Raw genomic sequence first — 22,737 nt, 5'->3', positions numbered from 1 at the left:
CACGTATTTGCCAATCCTCGCCGTAACCGAATCAATCCCGCTGACGATGGGTCGGCCGGGAGGATTGGTTGGGTTCTTGTGAACCTTGGGGAGGTAGTATATGGCGGGAATCCGTGGTACTTGAGGGACCAAAAAGCATTTTTCCTTTTTATTGAGAATTCCCAAGGAAAAACCTTCCTCTATCTATTCAACTAGGGCCTTTTTAAAGGAAACTGTGGGATCCCTGGGGATACACTGATAAGTATCGGAATCCCCTAAAATCCTATTCATCTCCTTAAAGTGGAGTTCCACCCAAAAGTGGAACTTCCACTCATTAGATTCCTCCCCCCCTCCGGTGACACAGTTGGCACCTTTCAGGGGGGAGGGGGGTACAGATACCTGTATATTACAGGTATCTGTACCCACTTCCGGCGTAGATAGTCGCAGAATCTGCGGGTATTTACGCCACATCCTGTTCCCCCCCCGCTGCCTGCTAGGAAACACACGGGTCCCAGAGGCAGCAGGGACCATTCGTATTGCGCTGCGCGACTCGCGCATGCGCAGTAGGGAACCGGGAAGTGAAGCCGCACGGCTTCACTTCCTGATTCCCTTACCGAAGATGGAGGCGGCAGCACCCGAGGACGGAGAGACGCTTCGGCCTCGGGTGCCGACATCGCGGGCGCCCTGGACAGGTAAGTGTCCATGTTTTAAAAGTCAGCAGCTGCAGTATTTGTAGCTGCTGACTTTTAAAAAAAATTTTTTCGGTGCCGCTCCGCTTTAAGATAATCTACTTTGTCAAGAACAACAATGCCCCCGCCCTTATCCGCCGGGCGGATGACAAGGTTCTTGTTTTCACACAATGATTTTAAACCTGTCTTGATGTCAGGTTTGACATGAAGACGTTTTTGACGTTTGGCTAATCTATCCAGGTCCTCCAGGACCAAACTCTTGAAGACCTGGATAGAGGGAGCCATGGTACCAGGGGGATTGAATATAGTTACATAGTTACATAGTTACATAGTTAGTCAGGTTGAAAAAAGACACAAGTCCATCCAGTCCAACCATAAAAAAAACAAAAAAAACAAAAAAACAATATACCCAATACTATACCCACAGTTGATCCAGAGGAAGGCAAAAAACCCCAGCAGAGCATGCTCCAATTTGCTACAGCAGGGGAAAAAATTCCTTCCTGATCCCAGAGAGGCAATCGGATTATCCCTGGATCAACTTTACCTATAAATGTCAGTACCCAGTTATATTATGTACATTTAGGAAAGTATCCAGGCCTTTCTTAAAGCAATCTACTAAGCTGGCCAGAACCACCTCTGGAGGGAGTCTATTCCACATTTTCACAGCTCTTACTGTGAAGAAACCTTTCCGTATTTGGAGATGAAATCTCTTTTCCTCCAGTCGTAAAGAGTGCCCCCTTGTCCTCTGTGTTGACCGTAAAGTAAATAACTCAACACCAAGTTCACTATATGGACCCCTTATATATTTAAACATGTTGATCATATCCCCCCTTATTCTCCTCTTCTCAAGAGTGAACAAATTCAGTTCCTCTAATCTTTCCTCATAGCTGAGCTCCCCCATGCCTCTTATCAGTTTGGTTGCCCTTCTCTGCACTTTCTCCAGTTCCCCGATATCCTTTTTGAGAACTGGTGCCCAAAACTGAACGGCATATTCCAGATGAGGTCTTACTAATGATTTGAACAGGGGCAAAATGATATCTCTCTCTCTGGAGTCCATACCTCTCTTAATACAAGAAAGAACTTTGCTCGCTTTGGAAACCGCAGCTTGGCATTGCATGCTATTATTGAGCTTATGATCTACCAAAACCCCCAGATCCTTCTCCACTACGGATTCCCCCAGTTGTACTCCCCCTAGAATGTATGATGCATGCATATTCTTAGCCCCCAAGTGCATAACTTTACATTTCTCAACATTAAACCTCATCTGCCACATAGTCGCCCAATTAGACAGTGCATTGAGGTCGGCTTGTAAATTGGAGACATCCTGTAAGGACGTTATTCCACTGCATAGCTTGGTGTCATCTGCAAAGACAGAAATGTTACTTTTAATCCCAGACCCAATATCATTTATAAAGATATTAAAGAGTAAGGGTCCCAGCACTGAACCTTGGGGTACACCACTGATAACCTTAGACCATTCAGAGTAAGAATCATTAACCACTACTCTCTGAATTCTGTCTTTTAGCCAGTTTTCTATCCATTTACAAACTGATATTTCCAACCCTGTAGACTTTAGCTTACACATGAGCCGTGTGTGCGGAACTGTATCGAACGCTTTTGCAAAATCCAAGTAAACCACGTCCACAGCCACCCCTCTGTCCAAGGTTTTACTTACCTCTTCATAAAAAGAAATCAGGTTTGTCTGACAACTTCTGTCTTTCATGAATCCATGCTGTCTGTTGCTTAAAATGTTTTTTTTCAGCAAGAACTCATCAATGTGGTCTTTTATTAAACGCTCCAGTATCTTCCCGACTATAGAAGTTAAACTAACAGGTCTATAGTTACTTGGTAAAGACTTTGATCCCTTTTTAAATATAGGCACCACGTTCGCCCTGCGCCAATCCAGTGGTACCATTCCTGTCATTAATGAGTCCCTAAAAATTAGATACAATGGCTTTGAAATTACAGAGCTCAATTCTTTTAGGATCCGTGGGTGGATGCCATCAGGTCCAGGTGCTTTATCCACTTTTATTCTGTCTAAATATTTCTGGACCATATCCCTTTTGAGCCATTGTGGATCATTGGGGGCTGTGTCAATACCATAGGGATGAGTTAGACAATCTCAAATGGACTACCTGGGGGTACAGAGATGTTGCCTCTGTAGAGGGTGCAGTTCCATTGTGGGAAGATGTCGGTACTTGGGTAGTGGCTGAAACAATGGTCTGTTGAGAGGGGGGAGTGATTTTGGTAAGAAAGTGCCTCTGTACACTAAGTTCTCGGGTAAATTTAAGTACATCAATAAATGTTGCGAAATGGTTAAGTGGTTTGGGTGGTACAAACTTGAGTCCTCTGTCCAGAACCGACTTCTCAGCTTCTGTTAATACAGCTGAACTCAAATTAAAAATACCCGTTCCCCTTACACTCTTTTCCTTTTGGCGTTGGACCCTCCTCCCCCCTCAGGTCCCTCTTTTCTGTCTGAATTTCCTGGATGGTAGTCTGTAACTCTCTGAAAATCCTGGGGTTGGTTGGGGCCTGGCCTACTTTGGTTGTAAATATAAGGGGAACGATGGTAATAATCATCCTCTCTTTCGTAATGAGAGTGTGTACCTCCGTACCTTTCATATGGGACATTATCCCTGAGAGGACTGAATCTATTGTTAACATGAATCGGAGAATGGTAATTATAATCCAGACTCCGCCGTTGTGGGGTATGGTAATTACGGGGGTCTCCATAGTTGGAAGGGGGAACCCGCAAATTACTCTTGTGGTGAGGATCTACAGGGTGTCCTCTGGACACCCTATTATCTAAAAATATTATGAGCATACACAAAAAAATGGTGGGGATCAGAGGCTTTATAAGCCACATGCCAATATGGCGTAACACTAATTATAAAGAAATACTAAAGTTAAAAGGATTCAGAAATTGGGAACTGCTAGGAATCCAATACCTGTCTCAACTATACAATGGACCAAATCTCAAGTCCTTTATGGAAAAACAAGTGGAATTTTATATTCCACGCACCAACTTTTTCAAATATCTGCAGTTACGCCATGCGATACAAACACAATCACAACGTGCTCCATTACAATTGACTGACTACACATTGATACAGGGGATCTTCTTGGAAGACAATAAGAGGGGAATGATCTCCAGAGCATATAACATACTCCTCAGTGCCATACCAGATCCTTCCAACCTTCCCTTTCAGCAGGGCTGGGAAGAGGATATAGGGAACATAGACGGGGAAACGTGGAATTTGTGCCTATCATCTGCCCCTTTAGTTTCGGTCTCCGCATCTCAAAAGCTATCACATCTATACCTGTTGCACAGGGTATATAGGACCCCGGTCAGGCTACACAAATGGGGGATCAGAGACACCCCACTCTGTCTGAAATGTGAAGGTGCTCGTGGGGACCTAATCCACATGATATGGAGATGCCCCAAACTTTTCCGCTACTGGAAGGAAGTTCTAGATGTAATATCACAGGTCTACATGATAAATATTCCACGAGAACCAGTTGTATGTCTATTGGGAGCACTGGACGAGGAGGCTTTAACCCCTTCGGCCCATACAGCGGTCCTACGATTATTATATGTTGCACGTAAACTAATCGCTCAACTATGGATGGGTGGATCAGGTCAACAAATTACTAATCAGGGAGAAACTAACTTACCAACACAGAAATGTTCCACATAAGTTCTATTCATTATGGCAGGCTTGGTTAGATGTCCCGGGTCTGGCACCACATCAGCTGATTAAAGACAGGCTACTGCAAATATAATGCACTAACTGCACCTGAGCTGAGGTCAGCCAATACCTGACAAAACACATAATTTAAAGGGATGCAGAAAACAATGGTGGGTCGAGGCAACTATTGTGTTTAGATACCTCATACCCTCAAGGTTCTGAGGAAGTTTAAGTAAAAGTTTGTAATTTTTCTTTTTATTTTGCTTCTATTTCTTTTATAAAAATGTATTAAATGACACTGTACTAATAAAATGCATTTCTAAAGTCATGGATATCCTGTACCATTTGACAATGTATCACTAAAAGATGTACGTTCCATATTGCTATCTTATTACTGAACATCGACTGTCATATGTTATGTACCGTGAAAGTCAAAAATAAAAGGTTTTTTTTTCTGATTTAAAAAAAAAAAAAATCAATAACTGGTCGATCGGAGACAGTCATGGGTGACTGAGTGGGGTCAATAGAAAAATCCTACACACATACATATATATATACACAAAACAAGTGAACCTGTGATGATGGATTATACATGTATATGGTATTGGATGGGCCACTAAGTGGTTGAACAAATATGGGCAACAGGAGCAGTAATTGATACTTATAATAAGACATTGATTTCTATGGCTTCATTTAGGCCCCCAGGCGAAAGGCTATCCAAGGTAAAAATCCACAATTTTCCTTTTCACATAACCTCTTATAGCGTTTGGCTGAGGGGAGCTGCTTGGGAATGGCCTCTATGACCCAGACACGCAGTCCTGCGGAGGACTGTTGATGGAATTCCTTGAAGTGCCTAGCGACACAATATTTGTCCAGCCCTTTTTTGACAAAATTCCAGTGCTCACCGAACCTTTTGGGAAGGGTCCGGATGGTGCGGCCTACATAAAGTAGGCCGCAAGGACATGTCAGACAATACACGACATACTCTGAGGAACAGGTAAAAAAAGCAGGTATAGTGTATGATTTACCTTTACATATAAATTCTTTTTGTCTGTGTGTGACGTGATTGCATGTGAGACACAGGGATTTTTTGCAACGATATATTGAGGTTGAAAAAGGTAAGGGATGGCAGGAGGCGGAGCCTAGCAGAGCAGACATGCATTGTTAGAGCTCCACACCGCTGAGGAGAGAAGAGAAGGACAAAGCGGAGCCTGCAGGCTCAAAAGGTATCCATTTGAACCTTTTTGCCCCAGGGAACAAACTGTGAAAGTTTGGGCAGGAAATATGGTACTGGGAGGAAACCGTGGCAGAAATAAAAATCACCTCACAAAGAGCTCACAGGCACTCACTGCAGCTGAAGCAGCTCCAGTCACCTCACAAGTTACAGCATCAGGGCGCTCTCACAGACAGAAAATGTCACAGCAAGACTCTCCATTTGAGTCAGATACAGAACAAATCCTCTCACAAACTTCTCCACAAGCCTCCTCAGTATCCCCAGTAATATTATTACAATTTGAAAAGATGCTTCATAAGGCTTTAAAACAAACCTCAGACCAAATAACAAAAAGCCTAACCAAAGAAATAAGAGAGCTGGGAAACCGCACCGCAGCTTTAGAAATAAAAATGGATGAAATTGAAATTACAACCCAAGAAAATATAACAGAATTGAACAATTAAAAAAAGAGAATTTAATACTTCAAACTAAGCTCGAAGATTACGAAAATAGAGCCAGACGTTCAAACTTACGCATAAGGGGAATACCTGAAACTGTGACAGACCTGCAATCTACTATTACTGCTCTATTACAAGAACTAAAGCCAGATATCCCTATTGAACGTTTAGAACTGGACAGAGTACACAGAGCCCTCACAGCCAAAAAGAAAGATGGACCCCCACGTGATATAATCACAAAATTTCATTATTACAGAACGAAAGAACAAATACTAATTGCTGCAAGAGAAAAAAAGGAACTTAATTTTCAAGGACACAATTATCAAATTTTTGCTGACCTATCCCAACTTACTATTACTAAAAGACGATCCATGAAACCCCAACTAATGGAACTACAACGCCACAACATTATGTATCAATGGGGGTTCCCCTTTTCAGTCAGATTTAACTACCAAGGTACAATTTACAGAAGCAGATCAGCAGATGAACTACAACAAACCCTTTTAAAATTAAATCTGACAGAACCCACAAGCAGCAACACTCCCACACGCAGAAGAATGGCATCATCTTCACCTTCAGGCAGCACCCAGAAAATTTCAGAACAAAATGGGAATCATCATTCTCACAAAAGAGGCCGTTATGCCAAATCATCCATGGACCAAGAAGATTCAATGGACTGACATCCTAATTCCTGATATCTCTTCATTTATTATACTAAGAGATGGTTCTCTATAAAAAACCTATATTTATAACTGAATGTAACTGCATTCTGATAGTCACACACTGTGTGGGATCATGTTACATTCCAGTTATATTTCTTATTACTTCTGATTCATATAGCCTTAGAATATATAAGTGAAATAAGGAAATTCTTGTTCAGTTATATATTATCAGGTAATAACAATAGATTTATTACTTTTTAGGACAAATATGTTCAATAATCCAGAAGTAATGGAAGCTTTTTCTTTCTTTTCTTAAAACAAATATATTATTATCTAACTAGTTCCTAGAATTATGTTTTTGTTTATTCTAATCTGAAGCAATACAACCTCAATTTTATGAGTTAACATATCTAAACAGTTACATATGAATAAAATATGTAATTGTTTACTCTAAAAGGGTTAAAATCCCAAAATAATTCAAACTATCTTCATCAATACCAAAGTTATTAACAGTACCTTTCTAACTGAATTATTTAGCCTAGGGCAAGACTAACCATATACAACCACCCTGGAATAAATAATTTCAACAAAAACTATATTCTGCACTCCAATTAATGAAACATCATTTTGATGTCTTTTGACATAGCACTTCTCTCCTGTAAGCGGAAGATCCGTGTACCCCCATTAGCCCTCCTCATTCTCCCAACCATATTATGTGGGAGTGTGACGAAGGCACTTATTCCCCTGAGAGAGATATTTATTCTCTTTCACGGGTAAATTGTGATTACTTGCAAAAAATAATTTATACAATGTATCATCTAATCTCGTATGTTTTTTGTTTACTCTTTACTCCAGAATTCACTGGTTTCTTTTCTATCTATTCATCTCTTCAGTCCACACAGGTTGATCTGCGCAGTCAGCTCTGCATAACAAAAAGTAAGTCAAAACTATTTGATCTATTGCCATGGCACCACTGAATATACTTTCCCTGAATGTTCAGGGAATAAATGTCCCTCAAAAAAGGACCAAAGCCTTCCGTACTTTCCATAACAAGAAGGCTCACATAGTATGCCTCCAAGAAACACACTTCACCAAAGATTCTACTCCAAAATATATTTCTCCTTTTTATCAACAAATTTACACGGCTTCTGCCTGTACCAAGCAAAGGGGAACTCTAATTGCATTTCACCGATCCACACCATTCACCTTATCATCAGAAATTAAAGACCCAGAAGGTAGATACCTGATACTCATGGGTTATATAATGGATACAGCAATCACGGTGATTTCCTACTACGCTCCTAACAAACAACCTACACCATTCCTCTCACATATATTACAAGTGATTAATACACACAAAATAGGAACAGTGATAATGTGTGGGGATTCGAACCAGGTCCTCCTCCCATTTCTAGATAAATCACCTTTTACACCATCCAAAATAACCTCTAGATTACCTTTTTCTCAACTTCTTTCCAAATACAATCTGGTAGATTCATGGAGAGAAAGTAACCCAATGAAAAAGAAATTCACTTATTTCTCGCACCCTCATCAAACCTTCACCAGAATAGATCATATTTTTCTAACAATAGGAATGATACCAGAAATTATTGCATCAGATATAATTCCGATTCCGTGGTCTGACCATAATGCAGTATACACTACTATAGCCTCAGCCATACCAAAAGCGCATGACCCAACGTGGTACTTACCGGACATAATGCTCAAACACCCACTACATCAGATGGCCATTGAACAAGCTTTAAAGGAATACATATCAATTAATAATACAACAGACATCTGCCCAATAACACTGTGGGAAGCTCATAAGCCTGTCTTGCGTGGTACAATACAAAGACAAATGGCACTATTTAAACGGGAACGCAAAAATCTAGCAAAAAAACTAGAACTCAATTTTAATGCAGCCTACATATCATTCCAAGATAATCCATCTCAGAGTACAAAATCTCATCTGGAAAAATCTAGATTGGAATACGATCTATTTCTCACGGAGTCAGTTGATAAATCCCTCAAACGCTCCAAACACAATTTCTACATGAATACAAACAAACCAGGTACATATTTGGCTCGGGCATTAAATTCAACTAACAAATCTTTCAAACCAATACGTTTGAAATTATCAAAAAATGTTTACACTTGTAATCCAGTTAAAATAGTCCATAAATTTCACTCACATCTCGCCACTTTATACAAGACAAACAATGAATTTAATCCTACAGAGGCTGAATCCTTCTTCTCAAAAATAACCTTACCTGAGTTATCTCAAAATCAAAAAAGCAGTTTGGATGAGCCTATAACTATAGATGAAGTTGCTAACGCCATAAAAGACCTAAAACTTAATAAAAGACCAGGCCCAGACGGCTACTCGGCTTTATACTATAAAACATTCTCAGAAATACTCTCTCCCATTCTCACTGAAACTTTTAACAAACTTCTAGATGGACATTCTTTTCGGCAAGAAACACTAATGGCAATTGTTTGTATGATCCCAAAACCCCTTTCTGATGATACTTCCTGTGTGAATTATCGGCCTATCTCTCTGTTAAACCTCAATATTAAATTATTAGCAAAAATAATAGCAAAACGCCTCAATAGCATTATAGGAAAATTAATACATAGAGATCAAGTAGGCTTCATGCCAAATAGACAGGCAGGCGATAATATACGCAGGGCAGTGTTATTGGCACATATTGCTAAAAAACGGAAAATCCCTTTATGTTTTCTGTCTCTCGATATTAAGAGGGCATTTGACACAGTATCCTGGCAATATATGCAATATTCATTACAAAAATGGGGTTTTGGACCCCACTTTTTAACATGGATCAAAGCATTATATAATAAACCCAAAGCCTATATAAAATATGCTGGATACAAATCTGAAGCCTTTAATATCGAAAGAGGTACCCGACAGGGTTGCCCATTATCTCCCTTATTATTTGCCCTTATACTCGAACCCATGGCCCAATACATCAGAACAAACCAAACTATAACTGGCATTGAAGTAGGAGGTATTACACACAAATTATGTATATTTGCAGACGATATATTACTTTTTCTATCATCACCACAGGTCTCTGGTCCTAACTTAATACCAGCTCTTGATGGGTTTGCAGCCCTATCCGGCCTTATGATTAATCCTAAGAAATGCCTAGTGCTTAATATTTCACTCACAAACATGGAATTGATCCCGGCTAGGGCTGCACTCCCATTCACATGGGCAGAAAAATCAATCCCATATCTTGGAATTCATTTAACAGCATCTCATTCTGACTTATTCTCAACCAATTATCCTCCTGTATTAAGACAGATCACAAATCTAATAAAACAATGGTCGCAACTTCCTTTATCCTGGATAGGGAAGATTAATGCAATCAAAATGACTATTCTACCCAAATTGCTTTATCTATTCAGAGTCCTCCCTATTCCAATTCCTTCCTATTTTTTGAGAATAGTACAAAAAAGAGCAACTTCGTTTATATGGGGCTCTTCTAAACCACGTATACCTATACACACACTACATCTTCCCAAAAATAAAGGAGGCCTGGGATACCCTAATTTTACTAACTACTACAGAGCAGCACATTTGGCCAGTCTGTCCAAATACCATGCAAAACAGGAAATCCCATTATGGGTATTTATAGAGGCTTCAGAAAATGACCCTCTATTAATATCAAATTTATTATGGCTTGATCCTAAAGACCGCTTTAAAATTCATAATCCCATAACTAAACACTTCTTATCTCTCTGGGATAAACTAAAAACCAAATATCAGTTACAATCTCCACACAATCCTCTCCTTTCTTTTATCAGAAATCCGGCCTTTTATCCGGCATGGATCTACCCAAATTCTTTTAAAGCTTGGACAACATCAGGCATTCAGACACTAAATGACTTCATAGCATCTAAATCATTCCTTTCATTCCCATCGCTTAGAGAAAAATATGATCTACCAAACTCTGAGATATTTAGATATCTCCAAATCAAAAATTTCTATACACCATTCCTAAAGGGGGATACACCATTATCCCAATTATCCATTTTTGAATCAATCTGTACAAAAGATCCATTTGCTAAAGGTACAATTTCATCACTTTATAATCAATTATATGGAGTAGCAAATCTTAATAGACCCTCTTACGTTCAGAGGTGGGAGGAGGACCTGGGACGAACTTTAGAAGACACGGACTGGTCTAACATATGGCTCACATCTAAGTCATCTTCACCCAACATCTTAGCACTGGAGACAAATTATAAAGTCCTAACTCGCTGGTACCTTGTACCCGCTAGAGTGGCAAAATATTCACCTAATACCTCAGCTCTTTGTTTTCGAGGATGCCCAGAAATAGGCACACATTTACACATATGGTGGACGTGCCCAGTAATCCAAACCTTCTGGAAGGAAGTCTTCGTGATTGCATCTAAAATATTTAAAAAAATAATACAACCAGATCCATATTTAACTTTACTTAATCTAAAACCGGAATGGTTAACACTCTCTCAATTCAAACTTATGATCCAACTAATAACGGCTGCAAAACAAACAGTGGCCAAGGCATGGAAATCTCCTACATTGGTACTAGCAGAAACAATTCACAGAATGAATAATACAATGTCCCATGCTAAGATGGTAGCCATCGATCAAAATCAAATTCCAAAATTTGAAAAACTTTGGCATCCTTGGATAAAACAACAGTTCCTGTCAAACTTCAATGACTCTGTCCTGTTGCCATGGTAACAGATTAAATGACTTACAGAGACACCCATTCTAAGGCTTCAAAGAGAACTAAAAAGAATAATAAACTGACGAGCGGGACAACCTTGTGGACCATACCTCTACCTTTCAACCCTTTTTCTTCTTTCTCTTTCCTTTTCTCCACCTTACGATTAAAGCTCATTATCAGAATTTATTTGACCTATATACACTCTACTTGTAAACAATATGTATAGTAGGTATAAATCATTTAAATACCTACAAAAGTAACTAAGGAAATGATATATATCTTTAATTTAGGTTTACGTGAACCCAATGTTTAATATTTGAAATTTCATGATATTTACCTATATAAACCCTACTGTAAAACAATGAGCTTACTTTATAGATCCTTGTAAACTTACTTTATGTATCTTTATAACATTGTATACTCAATAAACTTCTTTTGACAAGGAAAAAGGTAAGGGATGCGCTCACAGTGGTTATTGAACTTTGTGTTTTTATTCTACTGGGCTCTATTTTGGCCTTGATGTTTTTAGCTCTTCTGTAGGTGACTTGTGGTCGATCCGTGAGTGTGGATTTAAGATGAGTATCTTCACTGAGAGTCGGCCAATGTTTTACCAAGATTCCTATCTTTAAAGTCAGAGATAAGGTATGGCTCTCTTCTACTAACCTCAAACTTTCTTGTCCTTCCAGGAAATTTGGGCCAAGATTTATTGGTTCATTTGAAGTCAAGAGGGAGATTAACCTGGTGACATTCAAACTTTCACTACCAAACTCATATAAGATTCACCCTGTGTTCTACGTCTCACTGCTTAATCCAGCTGTACCCAGCCCATTTCCTGGTAGAGAAGAATCACCTTCAGTTCCAGTCTTGATTGGAAATGAAATGGAATTTGAAGTAGAAGCCATTGTGGACTGTCGTAAAAGAGGTAGGCAAAATCAATTTCTAATTAAATGGAAGGGGTATTCTGCAGAGGAGAATTAATGGGAACCTGCAAGCAATATACATGCTCCCAGACTTTTACAGCAATTTCGCAATAGGTATCCTGAAAAGTGGGCACATTTGGGCATCTGGAGGTTGCCTTTGGGGGGGCACTGTCAGGGAAATGGCCACAGGACTGGCAATGTCACCAATACTCATCATGGCATCCCTAGGCAATCTTCCAGGCGCATGGGTACACATATCTTGTGACAGATGTTGGCGCTCACTGGCATATATAAACCTGCTGCTGGGATCCCTGAATTGCTGGATTATCTTCATCTCCCCAGTGTTCCCTGTGCTTCTGTATTCTGATCTTGGAATTCCCGTTACCAACCCAGCTTCCTTTCACCCACTTATCCTGATCTCCTGGTATGACCCCTGGCTTGTACTCTGCCCTGCTTCTGCCTGGTTTGGCTCACCGACTCTGCTTCAGCCTGTCTCCCCATGAATGATCCCGGCTTGTTCCAGTACTGCTGCTCGAACCCTGAATCTGCTATTGACTGATCTTTCGGGTGTATGATCCCTGGCTTGGCTTCTGATTCTCATTTCGGACTACCAAGCTGCCTGCTATGTCTGGAACCTTCCAAGCACGCCTGCCATACAGTGCATCCCACTTGTCCCAGTCGGAAATTCTAAATGCCGGAAATCCGAAATTTGGAAATTCGGAAATTCGGAAATACTAAATATGGAAATTGACAGATCTACCAGTGTATGATCCCTGGCCTGGCTTCTTTTTCCTTTTCCAGACCACCTTGCCACCTGCAACGTCTGGAATCTTCCAAGCACGCCTTCCATACAGTGCACCCTGCTTGTCTCAAATGCCTCACGTGATCAGGTCTCCAAGCTACGGCCACTGGCAAACCATGCTTCTCTCGGCACCTCATTCCCTGTTCCACCTTTAGTGTTGCACTGCACTTAGCTGCAAGGGGAGCCCTCTCAGCACCTTGGCCTCCAATCAGACTCCTGACAAATGGTATACATAGTCACAATAACACTGTGGAGATATTACCAATCCCCACCCACAGTAAATAACTACCATGGAGGAGAAATAGGTTTAGCCACTCAGTGGAAATACATAATAACTAAATATTCTGTAGAGAATGGGAAAAGGTGGAACTGGAGAAGGAAGAAGCCTATATACTGTATAAACCACCATCACCCATTGTAGCAATACCATTCCCACAGACAAAAAAGTATCCTCGACCCTAGACAATTTAAATTACTGATGGCAGCATCTATAAAGGATGGACCTCAATGATAACAAGGACCCAAACACTCTGCTTCTCCATCAGAACTCTGTCATGGTACTAATCTGAAAACCTTCAAAGTCTGGTATTAAGGAGTCTCTAGTCCCAGTAACCATGTGTGCACCAAAATTAATCCAAAGACGTGCTCCCAAAAACAAAGTGATTCTTTCATAAATCAAGAGCATTGTCAGGGGGTGCATATTAAAATAAAAAAATAAAGAACACCAAACAAAATAAAGTGCTGGCTTAAACCCACATGGAAAAATAAAGAAAATGGCAACATTGTTTGCTTCTCCCATATTTATAATATGCATTCAAAGATGGCTGCCACGTCTCCTGCACAATGACTTCATAATGCACACTGCACAATGATGTCAATATGCAATATTTCTCACACAATCTTATATTATACATTTTAATAGAATTTTAATAAAGGTTTTATTTTAATTTAGTGGCTATTGGTGCATGGGTAACACACCCCCATCCAGTTGAAAGTATTGTTTCTAATGTTACAGTAAGGCTGGGTCCATACATGTCCGGTTGTGGTTTGCAGTCTGGAGTCTGGTGCATTTCTGGTGACCATCTCAGGGGTGATTTAGGTGTGAATTTTCCCCTGAATTTGCACCTGACCCAGACCCAAAAACGCACAGGACCCTTTTTCAAACCGCACCGCAGCTGCCAGAAAACCGGCTCCATTAAAAGTAATTTACATTCACATTTTGTGAATTCGATGTGGATAACAATGAATCCAATTCACATATATGTGAACCCAGACTAAGTGTATAATATATAGCTAAGGCTTTAGTTAGGTTTTTGCTCCAATTTACCTCTCCCACTCACTCTAATGCCCTGTACACACGTCGGACTTTCCGACGGAATATGTGCGATCGGAGCTTGTTGTTGGAAATTCCGACTGTGTGTGGGCTCCATCGGACTTTTTCCATCGGAATTTCCGACACACAAAGTTTGAGAGCAGGCTATAAAATTTTCCAACAACAAAATCCGTTTGCGTAAATTCCGACCGTGTGTGGACAATTCCGACGCACAAAGTGCCACGCATGCTCAGAATAAATTAAGAGACGAAAGCTATTGGCTACTGCCCCGTTTATAGTCCCGCCGTACGTGTTTTACATCACAGCGTTCAGAACGATCGGATTTTCCGACAACTTTGTGCGACCGTGTGTATGCAAAACAAGTTTGAGCCAGCATCCGTCTGAAAAAATCCATGGATTTTGTTGTTGGAATGTCCAAACAATGTCCGATCATGTGTACAGGGCATAAGACAACTTATAGTTTGCTAACTCACAGTGACCATCACTACAAACCTGCTCTCAAACATCTGCAATGAATAGTCCACTCACAACAGCCTCTGCTGAAGTAGATACAGCAAAGACAGAAGCATGTTACTTATTTGAGAGAAAAGTGACTTTAAAGGCCAAAGTTGCAATAAAACAGGCACAGGCTCACACACAAGCCCCTTAAGCATGGACCCAGACCCAAGCGCAGTCATTCAAGCACAGTCCCAAGACCAAGCAAAGGCTGCTAAGATTCACAGAAAAGCTAAAGCAGAACACAGCAATATACAGTCCTTCAAACAAAAATAAAGGTATATATGGCTAAGTTTAGCATTTTGTAACAAACAGTGGAGGAAGAAGAAAAAGACCATCACTCTATTTTGACAGCCTCTGATGACTCTACAAAAATGACCTTGCAATTCATCCTAAACCAGAACAATGACAACACACTTATGCCCTGTACACATGATCGGACATTGATCGGACATTCCGACAACAAAATCCATGGATTTTTTCCAACGGATGTTGGCTCAAACTTGTCTTGCATACACACGGTCGCACAAAGTTGTCGGGAAATCCGATCGGTCTGAACACGGTGACGTAAAACACCGGCTCTCAAACTTTGTGTGTCGGAAATTCCAACGGAAAAAAGTCAGATGGAGCCCACACACGATCGGAATTTCCAACAACACAATCCGATCGCACTTTTTCCATCGGAAAATCCGACCGTGTGTACAGGGCATTAGACTTGACACTGGAAATCCTGTGAAACAACTTACAGTACATCCACAAGCAGGTGAAGCTGCAGTTATCAACTCTACAGGTTACCCTGGCATATGAGACACTTCTCTACCTTCTAAGTTACTAACACTTAACACAGACCCTCCTGAACCTAGTTCACCGAATCACCTAAAAAACCTTCTGGGACCAGTCACACAAACAATTAGATAATAGCATTGCTGCAAAATTTTGTTGTAAATCAGTGGCCACAAATTCCATTTTACATGTGAAATTTGGCCATCCCCAACATGTGATCAAGGCTATCCCTCTAGGTCAAAACTGTAGGATTCGTATGAATGTAGGATTCGTAGGAACTGTGTAGAGTTTGAGGTATTTGAAAATGAGGCACTTAATCTATGTAACCATTTTCTTAAAGAGGCTATAGTCAAAAAACATTAAAGAGTGCCTACAGTAAAGCCAGGAATAGGGATGAACTTCCAGTTCGAGTCAAACTCATGTTCGACTCGAACATTTGCTGCTCGCAAGTTCACCGAACAGCGAACAATTTGGGGTGTTCGCGGCAAATTCGAATGCCGCAGAACACCCTTTAAAAGTCTATGGGAGAAATCAAAAGTGCTAATTTTAAAGGCTTATATGCAAGTTATTGTCATAAAAAGTGTTTGGGAACCCGGGTCCTGCCCCAGGGGACATGGATCAATGCAAAAAAAAGTTTTAAAAACGGCAGTTTTTTCAGGAGCAGTGATTTTAACAATGCTTAAAGTCAAACAATAAAAGTGTAATATCCCTTTAAATTTTGTACCTGGGGGGTGTCTATAGTATGCCTGTAAAGGGGTGCATGTTTCCCGTGTTTAGAACAGTCTGACAGCAAAATGACATTTCGAAGGAAAAATTCCATTCAAAACTACCCGCGGCTATTGCATTGCCGACAATACACATAGAAGTTCATTGATAAAAACGGCATGGGAATTCAACACAGGGAAACCCCGAACCAAAATTTAAAAAAAAAGTGACGTGGGAGTCCCCCTAAATTCCATACCAGGCCCTCCATGTCTGGTATGGATATTAAGGGGAACCCCGGCCAAAATTTAAAAAAAAAAATGACGTGGGGTTCCCCCTAAATTCCATACCAGACCCTTCAGGTCTGGTATGGATTTTAAGGGGAACCCTGCGCCAAAAAAAACAAAAAAAAAACGGCATGGGGTCCCCCCAAAAATCCATACCAGACCCTTATCCGAGCACGCAACCTGGCAGGCCGCAGGAAAAGAGGGGGGATGAGAGTGCGGCCCCCCCTCCTGAACCGTACCAGGCCACATGCCCTCAACATTGGGAGGGTGCTTTGGGGTAGCCCCCCAAAACACCTTGTCCCCATGTTGATGAGGACAAGGGCCTCATCCCCACAACCCTGGCCGGTGGTTGTGGGGGTCTGCGGGCAGGGGGCTTATCGGAATCTGGAAGCCCCCTTTAACAAGGGAACCCCAAGATCCCGCCCCCCCGTGTGAAATGGTAAGGGGGTACTTACCCCTACCATTTCACTAAAAAACTGTCAAAAATGTTAAAAATGACAAGAGCTCTTCTGGTTCTTCCTCCGGCGTTCTCGTCCAGCATCTCCTCCGCAGCGTCTTCTATCTTCTTCTCCTCGGGCCGCTCCACACCCATGGCATGGGGGAGGCTCCCGCTCTTCTCTTCATCTTCTTCTTCATCCTCTTCTCTTCTTCCTTCTTCTCTTCTTCATTTTCTTCTCCGGGCCGCTCCACATCCATGCTGGCATGGAGGGAGGCTCCCGCTGTGTGACGGCGTCTCCTCGTCTGATGGTTCTTAAATAACGCGGGGTCACCACCCGGTGACCCCGCCCCCTCTGACGCACGGGACATGACGGGATTTCCCTGTGGCATTCCCCGTGACGTCACAGGGAAGTCCCATCAAGTCACCGTGCGTCAGAGGGGGGGTCACCGGGTGGCCCCGCCCCCCGTTATTTAAGAACCATCAGACAAGGAGACTCTGTCACACAGCGGGAGCCTCCCTCCATGCCAGCATGGTTGCGGAGCGGCCCAGAGAAGAAAATGAAGAAGAGAAGAAGGAAGAAGAGAAGACGATGAAGACAAGATGAAGAGAAGACCGGGAGCTTCCCCCCATGCCATGGGTGCGGAGCGGCCCGAGGAGAAGAAGATAGAAGACGCCGCGGAGGAGATGCTGGATGAGAACGCCGGAGGAAGAACCAGAAGAGCCAGAAGAACCAGAAGAAGAAGAAGATGAAGGAAGATAGAAGAAAGAAGAAGCATTTAAATAAAGGAATTGTCAAAAACTGTCTCTTGTCATTTTTAACATTTTTGACAGTTTTTTAGTGAAATGGTAGGGGTAAGTACCCATTTACCATTTCACACGGGGGGGCCAGGATCTGGGGGTCCCCTTGTTAAAGGGGGCTTCCAGATTCCGATAAGCCTCCCGCCCGCAGACCCCCACAACCACCGGCCAGGGTTGTGGGGATGAGGCCCTTGTCCTCATCAACATGGGGACAAGGTGTTTTGGGGGGCTACCCCAAAACACCCTCCCAATGTTGAGGGCATGTGGCCTGGTACGGTTCAGGAGGGGGGCCGCACTCTCGTCCCCCCCTCTTTTCCTGCAGCCTGCCAGGTTGCGTGCTCGGATAAGGGTCTGGTATGGATTTTTGGGGGGACCCCACGCCGTTTTTTTTTTTTTTTTTGGCGCGGGGTTCCCCTTAAAATCCATACCAGACCTGAAGGGTCTGGTATGGAATTTAGGGGGAACCCCACATCATTTTTTTTTTAAATTTTGGCCGGGGTTCCCCTTAATATCCATACCAGACCTGAAGGGCCTGGTATGGAATTTAGGGGGACTCCCACGTCATTTTTTTTTTAAATTTTGGTTCGGGGGTTTCCCTGTGTTGAATTCCCGTGCCGTTTTTATCAATGAACTTCTATGTGTATTGTCGGCAATGCAATAGCCGCGGGTAGTTTTACATGAAATTTTTCCTTCGAAATGTCATTTTGCTGTCAGACTGTTCTAAACACGGGAAACATGCGCCCCTTTACAGGCATACTATAGACACCCCCCAGGTACGAAATTTAAAGGGATATTACACTTTTATTGTTTGACTTTAAGCATTATTAAAATCACTGCTCCTGAAAAAACGGCAGTTTTTAAAACTTTTTTTTTGCATTGATCCATGTCCTCTGGGGCAGGACCTGGGTCCCCAAACACTTTTTATGACAATAACTTGCATATAAGCCTTTAAAATTAGCACTTTTGATTATTCATGTTCGTGTCCCATAGACTTTAACGGTGTTCGTGTATTCGAGCGAACTTTTTTCCTGTTCGCATGTTCTGGTGCGAACCGAACAGGGGGGTGTTCGGCTCATCCCTAATCATAGGTATTGGTTGTGTAATATCCCCAGAGGCCAATTCGTCCAGTTAAGATGTAATTGTACTTCGGAGGAGGAATATATATCCCAATCTCAGATCTTGGCAGCTAGGTTTAAAGAAAAAGGATACACACAGCCTATGATTGAGAAAGTCAGGCTGATTGATAGGAGTACCATCGTGGCAGATAAGACTAAGTCTGTTGATGCTCAAGATAATACGGCCAGTTTCAGAATTCTATTGGATTACAACATCCAATATTAAAAAATTAGAGAGAATTATTGCTAAACACTGGCCTATACTCAAATGTGATCGGACTTTAGGACCTATTCTCCCTCCACACCCTACGTTCATCTATCGTAAGGCACCCTCTCTCCGTGACCGTTTAGCACTAGGAGTAGTGGATCCACCAAAAATGGTTGATAATAGGCTTTTAAAATTTTTGTCTAGTTTCTATGCGTGTGGAAGATGTGCTACTTGTAAGAATGCTAGCAGAAACATTAAGAAGCGTAAAGAGTTTGTCTCAAACGTTACCCAAACATGCTATCAAATTGAAAGCCTTATCAAATGTACATCTATAGGGGTAGTCTACATGCTTAAGTGCGATTGCGGCCTACAATATGTGGGCCGCACCTCAAGAGCACTACATGTATGGGTGGGCGAACATATCAGCAATATTAAAAGAGGTGTGAAGACGCATAGTGTTTCAAGACACTTTAGATCTTGTCACCAAAGGGACCCCAAATGTCTTAAATTTTGGGGTATAGAAAAAGTTCCCCGTCATTGGCAAGGAGGTCATTATATAAGACAGTTAAGTCGCAGAGAATCATTCTGGATCTACGAAACCAAGGTCTTGTCACCTGCAGGAATGAATGTGGATTTTGATCTTAACTGTTTTATCTCTAATAGGTAGTTTTTATCTTGGTTTTGCACCTGTCTTTTGATTTTATATATTTATATACTTATATATATATATATATTTATACATATATATTTTTACATCTCTATTTTCCATTTAATATTTTTATATTCCTGTCTATGATTTTTTATTTTATTGATTCATTTTTTATATGGTTGTATTGACAAGATGGCTGTGGATGACGTTTATGTCTCTATATAAGATCCTTATATAGTTTTTTTTTTTTTTGTACATTTATTTATTCAATAAGAGGCTGCATAGGATTTTTTCCTGTCTTATATTTGTGCATATGAAGGCGTTTTGTTCGTTTTTTTATTTTTCCTTTTTCAGCTATTTGTAATGCATATGAGTTGGGAGCTCTCCCTATATGTATTAAACATACTCGCGCCAGTTTTTCCTTGTCAAAAGAAGTTTATTGAGTATACAATGTTATAAAGATACATAAAGTAAGTTTACAAGAATCTATAAAGTAAGCTCATTGTTTTACAGTAGGGTTTATATAGGTAAATATCATGAAATTTCAAATATTAAACATTGGGTTCACGTAAACCTAAATTAAAGATATATATCATTTCCTTAGTTACTTTTGTAGGTATTTAAATGATTTATACCTACTATACATATTGTTTACAAGTAGAGTGTATATAGGTCAAATAAATTCTGATAATGAACTTTAATCGTAAGGTGGAGAAAAGGAAAGAGAAAGAAGAAAAAGGGTTGAAAGGTAGAGGTATGGTCTACAAGGTTGTCCCGCTCGTCAGTTTATCATTCTTTTTAGTTCTCTTTGAAGCCTTAGAATGGGTGTCTCTGTAAGTCATTTAATCTGTTATCATGGCAACAGGACAGAGTCATTGAAGTTTGACAGGAACTGTTGTTTTATCCAAGGATGCCAAAGTTTTTCAAACTTTGGAATTTGATTTTGATCGATGGCTACCATCTTAGCATGGGACATTGTATTATTCATTCTGTGAATTGTTTCTGCTAGTACCAATGTAGGAGATTTCCATGCCTTGGCCACTGTTTGTTTTGCAGCCGTTATTAGTTGGATCATAAGTTTGAATTGAGAGAGTGTTAACCATTCCGGTTTTAGATTAAGTAAAGTTAAATATGCATCTGGTTGTATTATTTTTTTAAATATTTTAGATGCAATCACGAAGACTTCCTTCCAGAAGGTTTGGATTACTGGGCACGTCCACCATATGTGTAAATATGTGCCTATTTCTGGGCATCTTCGAAAACAAAGAGCTGAGGTATTAGGTGAATATTTTGCCACTCTAGCGGGTACAAGGTACCAGCGAGTTAGGACTTTATAATTTGTCTCCAGTGCTAAGATGTTGGGTGAAGATGACTTAGATGTGAGCCATATGTTAGACCAGTCCGTGTCTTCTAAAGTTCGTCCCAGGTCCTCCTCCCACCTCTGAACGTAAGAGGGTCTATTAAGATTTGCTACTCCATATAATTGATTATAAAGTGATGAAATTGTACCTTTAGCAAATGGATCTTTTGTACAGATTGATTCAAAAATGGATAATTGGGATAATGGTGTATCCCCCTTTAGGAATGGTGTATAGAAATTTTTGATTTGGAGATATCTAAATATCTCAGAGTTTGGTAGATCATATTTTTCTCTAAGCGATGGGAATGAAAGGAATGATTTAGATGCTATGAAGTCATTTAGTGTCTGAATGCCTGATGTTGTCCAAGCTTTAAAAGAATTTGGGTAGATCCATGCCGGATAAAAGGCCGGATTTCTGATAAAAGAAAGGAGAGGATTGTGTGGAGATTGTAACTGATATTTGGTTTTTAGTTTATCCCAGAGAGATAAGAAGTGTTTAGTTATGGGATTATGAATTTTAAAGCGGTCTTTAGGATCAAGCCATAATAAATTTGATATTAATAGAGGGTCATTTTCTGAAGCCTCTATAAATACCCATAATGGGATTTCCTGTTTTGCATGGTATTTGGACAGACTGGCCAAATGTGCTGCTCTGTAGTAGTTAGTAAAATTAGGGTATCCCAGGCCTCCTTTATTTTTGGGAAGATGTAGTGTGTGTATAGGTATACGTGGTTTAGAAGAGCCCCATATAAACGAAGTTGCTCTTTTTTGTACTATTCTCAAAAAATAGGAAGGAATTGGAATAGGGAGGACTCTGAATAGATAAAGCAATTTGGGTAGAATAGTCATTTTGATTGCATTAATCTTCCCTATCCAGGATAAAGGAAGTTGCGACCATTGTTTTATTAGATTTGTGATCTGTCTTAATACAGGAGGATAATTGTTTGAGAATAAGTCAGAATGAGATGCTGTTAAATGAATTCCAAGATATGGGATTGATTTTTCTGCCCATGTGAATGGGAGTGCAGCCCTAGCCGGGATCAATTCCATGTTTGTGAGTGAAATATTAAGCACTAGGCATTTCTTAGGATTAATCATAAGGCCGGATAGGGCTGCAAATCCATCAAGAGCTGGTATTAAGTTAGGACCAGAGACCTGTGGTGATGATAGAAAAAGTAATACATCGTCTGCAAATATACATAATTTGTGTGTAATACCTCCTACTTCAATGCCAGTTATAGTTTGGTTTGTTCTTATGTAGGGATGAGCTTCGAGTTCGAGTCGAACTCATGTTCGACTCGAACATCGGCTGTTCGCAAGTTCGCCGAACAGCGAACAATTTGGGGTGTTTGCGGCAAATTCGAATGCCGCGGAACACCCTTTAAAAGTCTATGGGAGAAATCAAAAGTGCTAA

The sequence above is a fragment of the Aquarana catesbeiana genome, linkage group LG11, assembly GCF_042186555.1.
Source record: "Aquarana catesbeiana isolate 2022-GZ linkage group LG11, ASM4218655v1, whole genome shotgun sequence".
In the NCBI taxonomy this organism is placed as follows: domain Eukaryota; kingdom Metazoa; phylum Chordata; class Amphibia; order Anura; family Ranidae; genus Aquarana; species Aquarana catesbeiana.
The sequence above is the reverse complement of the archived record's forward strand: the minus strand, read 5'-3'. Positions refer to the sequence as shown.